Source organism: Montipora foliosa, chromosome 2 (assembly GCF_036669935.1).
Source record: "Montipora foliosa isolate CH-2021 chromosome 2, ASM3666993v2, whole genome shotgun sequence".
Lineage (NCBI taxonomy): Eukaryota > Metazoa > Cnidaria > Anthozoa > Scleractinia > Acroporidae > Montipora > Montipora foliosa.
Genome location: NC_090870.1, coordinates 15,363,137 through 15,370,636, shown reverse-complemented (window position 1 = coordinate 15,370,636; position 7,500 = coordinate 15,363,137). Strand labels below are relative to the sequence as shown.

At 36.2% G+C, this 7,500-nt stretch overlaps 1 protein-coding gene and 1 long non-coding RNA gene across 3 annotated transcripts in view; one reads left to right on the top strand and one right to left on the bottom strand.

Moving 5' to 3' along the window:
• The window catches only part of LOC137989854 (beta-1,3-galactosyl-O-glycosyl-glycoprotein beta-1,6-N-acetylglucosaminyltransferase 3-like), a 33,935-nt gene that overhangs the window by 23,804 nt on the left and 2,631 nt on the right, over positions 1-7,500 (bottom strand). The window lies entirely within an intron of this gene.
• On the top strand, positions 2,841-5,456 carry LOC137989847 (uncharacterized). The gene is made up of 3 exons (XR_011121036.1): positions 2,841-2,947; positions 4,019-4,149; positions 4,732-5,456. It is a non-coding gene; the product is annotated as an uncharacterized lncRNA (long non-coding RNA).

Here is a 7,500-nt window from a genome sequence, read left to right as displayed (position 1 = left end):
GCTAAAAGTAAATAGAAAGTATAAAAAAAGCTCAACTAAAAATGCGCAGTTCAGGTGTTCTGTCAATTAGACAATCTGATATTATGTTGAAGGGTCATCCTAGTTTTGGTCATCAAGCAGAATGCCTATTGTTTTGGGGACATTTACTTACTGTACGGCAAAAACTATAGATCTGTGATATTATCGATGAAGCGTAAACTGAGTGACTCTCATTGGTCCAAATTTACGCGCGCTGTGCTCCGTTGGGAGTACCGCTTAGCTCATCAACTTGTCAGGGCGGAGCTTGAAGACAAAGGCCACATGAGCTATTGTTCATTCTATTGTTTCCTAATGTCGCAACTTTGCAGTATGGCTGAATAAGAGCGCACCGCCAGCGAAAATATTAACGTTCAATATTATAACAGATCGATTTTTTTTTAAAGTTTGGTCTGCTTTATACTAGTTGTGAATAGGGCAGCTCTTACCTTCCGCCAAACCCACGGCAACGAATGTGATGCCTTCACGGGCATTCGAACATCATATTTGATGGGCATTAGAAAAACATCATATTTGACGGTAATTAAGGCTTACCAGAGGCACTAATATTACCTTTTCTGTATTCTACTAAGCTTTTAACGAAGCTTCCCTCTGTTCAAGCATTGAAAATCTTCCGTATACTAGCAGGTAGGACAACGAGAATCGAAAACTATGTTAGAAACCGAGAATATTAAAAACGTTTTTGAGGTAGAACATGATCAAATCCCAGGAATCAAATAAGATCTTCGAGTACGGACTTTACGCAAAAATCTCATTATAGCATGTGAACAATTAAGTGTGCGATAGTTACACTAAAAGCTGCAGAAAAAGCACAGAATACGCATTGAAATTCCGAAAGTCAACCCCTCCTACTTGGCTATCTGAAGGAAAACAACAGCGCTATTCCATCAAAAACACTATCAGTCCACTAAAAAACACTACATGCTGTTAAGAGAACTTTTTAGCCACAAGAAGAAACACAGCATGAAGCTGTGTACAATAGGATCGAATGCTACATGCTCACTTCTCGCGAGTGACAAACCAACCAATTAAAATGCAGAATTTTCGATCCGCCATTTGAGTATAAAAACTTGAATAACATGCTATTTGCCTGAGTCATACCGAACATTGGTCTCTATCGCTTTCCTTTATCGGCAACTGACGAGATCCCGAAGGATCGAAACCGCGGTCTTGCCTGAGAAAAACGGCCATGAGCCTTCTAACTGAAGACGGACCTCTAGCAGTCCCAACAACCTTCAAAGAAGAACATGCCCAAATGGTGATTGAAGCATTGCTTTCAGACCATGGCGACTCATGACACAAACGTTTTCAAAGGCGAACGATTCGCAAACAAATCTACATTGCATATTGAAACGCATTTCAAACCTACTGAAACATTTCAGTACACGCATTTCTTAAGTTGCCACCCTTTAGGGGTCTAAAAACGGGCTCTATCAACGGTGAAGCACTTAGACTTCCCCGTACAAACTCCTCTGAAAAAGAAATTCAAAACTAAAATCTCGCATTTTAGAGCAAGTCGTATTGAACGAGGATACCCAGAAAGCCTGATTACGGCTACACTTTGAGAACAGGAAACAAGCCCTCCTACAAAAATGCAAAAAAATAAGCGAATCCTGTCTTTTCATCACACAATACCGTCCTACGGTGCCTAATCTTAAACAAATACTCATGCAAAAATGGCATTTAACCCAGAAACAACCGCTACATGGCGAAATATTTCAAGATCCCCCGATCGTTTCGTACAAAAGGGGCAGATCCTTAAAAGACACACTCTTTCGAGCCAAACTCTAAGCTGGCTAAAACACGTGGATAGGAGTTGTGTAGGCCTGTCACCCCCATGGTTATCACAAGTGACCACATTGTGAGACAAACGAGAATACTACTTTATTATTGTTATGCTAAAACACCTCACTTAAGAGCTACAAAAGATCTTAGTAAAAATTTTAAAAGTTATAAGTCAAGATCTTAGGAAAAATCTTACAAAATCTTATCTAGTATGGATCTTAAATAAGATCTTAGAAACGATCTTACAAGTTCTACGTAATGATCCTACATAAGATCTTAGAAAAGATCTTAGTACACACCCTTCAATATCTTGCAAGATCTTTCACGGTTAAGATGTTGCAAGAATTTATCTTCGTAAAGACCTTTCACGATCTCATAAGGACGTTTACTCAGGCTGGCTTCTTTAAAACGTATTGAAGGTGACTTGACTTTTTTCTCTCACAACAATAATTTTATTCTTGAAAGATAAACGAGCCAAGGGTTTTTTTTTTAACAATACTTTGTTTTAGGAGTGTGTAGACGGTCTCAAAAACAAAAACATGAAAGAAAATCAAATAAAGATAAACAATTACTGGAAAATCCTACTGAAACAGCTTGATCTTCATAATAATGTGTGACCAACAGAGTCTGTACTTCAAATTTACAAGTGATTTTACCTACTATTCTACTATTTTTGGAATTCCTTGGCATTTCCATGTCCAAGTTGGAAGTATTGCAAATTTTCAAAATCTTTGACAGGGCTTACGGTGGACTTAAAATTCTGAGGAACCTGGCCTCTTATTACAGATCCTGGACAGGCCACAGACACTACAAGACAGCAGTCAACTCACCCAACGAAGAAGCTATTTTGCCTTTAATAAAAGCTTTAAAAAACAGCGAGTCCGCCATAAATCTTGTTCAATTTCCGTACATGAATGCAAGAAATCGAGTCAAATCGGCCATCTTGGATAGCAGGTAAGAGACTGAGAACGAGTGAGCCGCCTTATGCTCTGGTCAGCAGTCACAGGAGGCGGTTGATTAAGCGATGATTCAAGGACTCTGATTCAAGCTTTTATTTCGGTTGCTTTACGCGTGAAAAGCGCTGAGCCAAAACAAGAAAATGTTGGTAACAACTCCTTTACAACAGGTAAGCTGTAACTACGAGAAAATACTGTTTACTTTGAGTCTGGACTGTCTCTAAATTTGCGATTTACCATTCAAATATTTTTCATACATCCAATGCATGCATTAATTAATCACCCAGTAGATAAAGTAATAAACTTAAACAAGCATTTCCGTAGCTTGACAATACGGTTAAGCAAATGACTAAATGATTGGAGAACGCTCCCTCAGCACATATGATTTAAGAGCTCTCCCAGTGTCCTTTTTGATTAATGCTTCTCATAACTATGGCACTCAGTGCATCTACGTGAAAGTTCATGTGCGAGATAATTTTATTTATTGACCTTCTGGGCAAAGATAGGTAGCTGTATAAAAATCTGCTTTTCACACATTGACCATCTAGATCAACTCTGGACGTGACACTGTAAATTATTTTAATTTATAAATTTGCACTTTAGCTTCCAGATCACCAGAATTCAATGAAAATTCTGCAAGCAAGAAATAAGTTTCCTTTACTTTCCATATATTGCTATCTGCCGAAGCCAACTTGAAGACTAGTATCCTATACCAAAACCAAAAACTTTTATAATTATCACAGCAAGTCTACAACACAATGACTTTATTTAAAAGGGAGGATTGAGTATCAATTAACTTAGTGAAACAAAAGCCATATTAGTAGTATAAGTGCTGCTCAAGGTATCGTTATGAACTGCCTTTAACTTTTTTCGCGTAGTTTAGAAGCAATAGACAAGTAAATGCTTACGATCATTTTAGTTTGTCCCGCCGACAGGTTACCGACACGTTACCGACAGGTTGCCAACAGGTCACCGACTGTCGGCCGACTGTTGGCCGTCAGTCGGCCAACACTTTGGCCTCAAACATAACACAAACTGTCGGCCGACTGTTGGCCGACAGTCGGTTTTTAGTCTAAACATCATTCCAATATTATACTGTTTTTAGCTTAATGCTTAACCCACAAAGTTTCCACTTTAAAACTGTTGCCTTCAATTAATCAAAGTTTTGATAGTGGAAAAGCTAAGTTGCATAGTTCTGTTGACTAATCAATAATCACTATTTCCTTATCTGTTTTATACAGGAGCAACAATAATAAATGCTCTCCCACTGTCCTCTTTGATTAATACAGCTCATAACTATGGCACTCAGTACATCTACATGTACTATGTGTAAGTTTATGTGTGAGATAATTTGTTTCCCTATTAGGCAAAGGTAGGTAGCTGTATAAAAATCCCCTTTTCACACATTGATCAACTGGATCAACTCTGGATGTGACAATGTAAATCATGCTTTTTTTTTTTTAATTTATAAATTTGCACTTTAGCTTCCAGAATTCCAGTAAATTCTGGAAGCACGAAATAAGTTCTTTCCATATATGGCTATACATTGCTGAAGCCAACTTGAAGACTAATATCCTATACCAAAACCAAAAACTTTAATAATTATTATTGCAAGTCTACAATACAATAACGTTATTTGAAAGGGAGAATTGAGTATCGATTAACTCAGTGAATTACATGTTTAGTTAAACTATTGAACAAATTGAGTTAAAATACCGGTATTAGTTTTTTATTTAGCATTACTTTGTAAATTCGAACACACACAAGGAAAACTTTCAAGTTAGTCTCAAACATCATTCCAATACACCATATACTATTTTTAGCTTAGTGCTTAACCCACATAGTTTCAACTTTAAAACTGTTGCCTTCAATTAATCAAAGTTTTGATATCTTGACAAAGCTAAGCTGCATAGTTCAGTTGACTAATCATTATTTCTTTATCTTTTTTATACAGGAGCAATAATTAAAAGATAACATTGAGGAAGTGCAATTTCAGAAGAAATGGGCACAGATAAGGTTACTACTGAATCAGAAGTGTTTAGATTCAAGATGCAAAAGATGTCAATAAATCTTAGAAATAGCTTACAGAGCAATTAATTGAATTTTGCCTGAAAATACACCTTATGGTTGGAATTTCGCCCAGTTTTATGCTAAATTCACTCTCCTTTTGCAATCATTAAAAAAACAACATCGAAGTTAGTAGAAAGCAGAACTTACGAACCAGAAATTAGATACGAACATTCCACTTTATTAGATATGATCACTTGTTTTGCAAAAGGAGTGTGCATAACAGTAAAAAAAGGTTTTTGGAAGGGATAGAATGAATGCACTACTGGTAAGTACTTCAGGACCCCTAACAAGCATGAAAACAAGCCTCTTTTTGAGTAATCTTGAACTTGACCTGAAATATTATGGGTAATTCAGGTCAGACTTGATTGTGACCTAATTACCAGTAATATTTCAGGTCAAGCTCGAGATAAGAGGAAAAGAGGCTTGTTTTCATGCTTGTTAGGGGTCCTGAAGCACTTAGTGCATTCAGTCTATCGCTTACAATGTATTAATTTTGTTCTTATGATATTGAAAATTCTACTCTGTTTGAAGTAAAAATCACTCCAACTCATTCAACTTAATTGAAACATTAATTTTTCTCATGAAAGTGTTATGTACTCAGTTGCCGTATGCTTTTCAATAAAATACACAAAAGAATAATATTGTGCAGCATCACTTTGTAAGGTACAGCTGTAGCATTAAAGGGGATAATAATTTGTGGAGAGACTGGCAATGACAACAGATAATGACCTCAAGGGAAACAAAAGTGATTATATTTAGTGAACAAGGGTTGAAGTTACTGGGAGTTGACTGTAATTTGCAGATAATGACACCACAAGACAGCATTACTGTTGGATTTGTAAAAATATTGCTACATTGTACATGTACATGTTGTGCGAATTTACTAATAAGAAGCCTGCAAGATTTGCTTCGTTTGGCAGTTACTGGAGCACGGATTATGTAAAACAAAACAACTCCAAATAAAGTGACCAAAAATACAATGCTCTCCTGTACCTGCAGAAAGCCCCCAAAATTTATAAGTTTACATGTATTGTTGGTAATCTTGCAATATAAATTGCTCAAGATTCCTGAAGGATCTTGTAAGATCCAGGAACAACATTCTTGGAAGATCTTAGCCACACAACACCTCATAAGATCTTGTAACATTCTTTAAAAAGATTCTTAAAAGATCTTGTAAGAATGTTGTAAGATCTTACAAGAGCTTATCTAACAACTTATCTAAGATCTTATACAAGATTCTTACAAGATTCTCATAAGATCTTGTAAGAATCTTGGTAAGAATCTTACAAAGATCTTGTAAGATTTTTAATTAAGAAACAAAGTAAGATCTTGTTAAGAAACTTATTAAAAATCTTAGTGAGATATTAATAAGATTTCCACCTGGGTTCACAAAATGTTTCCACGTGAGACAATGGTTAAAATAAAATTACAGTAAAAAATCATGTATAAGCCATACTCGTAGATAAGCCACACCCCCAAATTCCAAGCATGGTTTTGAGAAAAAAATAACAACTTCATTAACCTTTTGACACCCAAACTCTGTCTAATGCCAGACAGTTTTACTTGTCAATGGGGAACCCCCAGGAGTCAATGGCTTAAAATAAGCACTCTGGCAAAAAAGTTGTTTGTTTGTTCGCGGTTGTTCGTGAAAAGAAAAATGTTGTGTATTTGCAGCGACCATAAGAAGTTAATAAACTCTTAAAGTACCTTTTATAATAAAAAGCATATCTTTAATAAATTTTCATAATTCTTGAGACTGACGACATTTGTCTTCATTGTTGAAGCCCACAGTTGAAATAAGAGCCATAACAATTTGAACGAAATAACGTGCAGGGAAAGATATGCAACATTTACTTACTATAGTAACCACACAGTCATTTACAGAGCGAATTCTGGACCGAGTCATGTTGTACACATCAAGGAAAGGTTGTTTATAAATACTTATGGAAACCATAGATCGGAGAAAAACATGTCTATAAATGAGAGTTTCAAAACCCCATGGTCAAATATGCTGTGCAGATAATGAAGGGCAACAAAACAGTCGAACTTGCCTTGTCAGTTCTCCCGCATACCATGGTATGCCGCATACCATGGTATTTTCTCGCACATGGTGGAGAGAGATCAGTGTTGAAGTGATCTGTCAAAGAATATACTTAATCTTCCCTTATTGAAGGTTTTTAAGGCTATTTTTTTACCCCATACCAGCCAGTTTACTCCCTCTGAAAGCATTGGTCCCGCATATACATGTACACAGCACCTACAATTTTGAGTCCAATATTTTGGCAACAAGATGCCACATATATGCAAGTTTTTATCGTATTACTTTTCCAGTTTTTTGCAAGGAGTGTCTCCCACCCTTTAAAACTGGAATAAATAAATAAATAAATAAATAAATAAAAACGTTATTCACTGGCCTAAGTCAGTCCTTATAGGAAAAAAACTGTGCCCTCAGTCTCGGCTGCACTTGAGACCTCTGGCACAGTTTTTCACTATACCGAGCTCCCGCCCGGTGAATAGCATATGTTAACTTATTATACTATAGCCTTTATTTCTGTTGAAATTTTGAGATTAAAAAAATTCAATTTCAAAAACAGCCTTATCTGCCTATGTATAATGAGCATTAACTCAGCATTTTATGGACTTAAACATACAC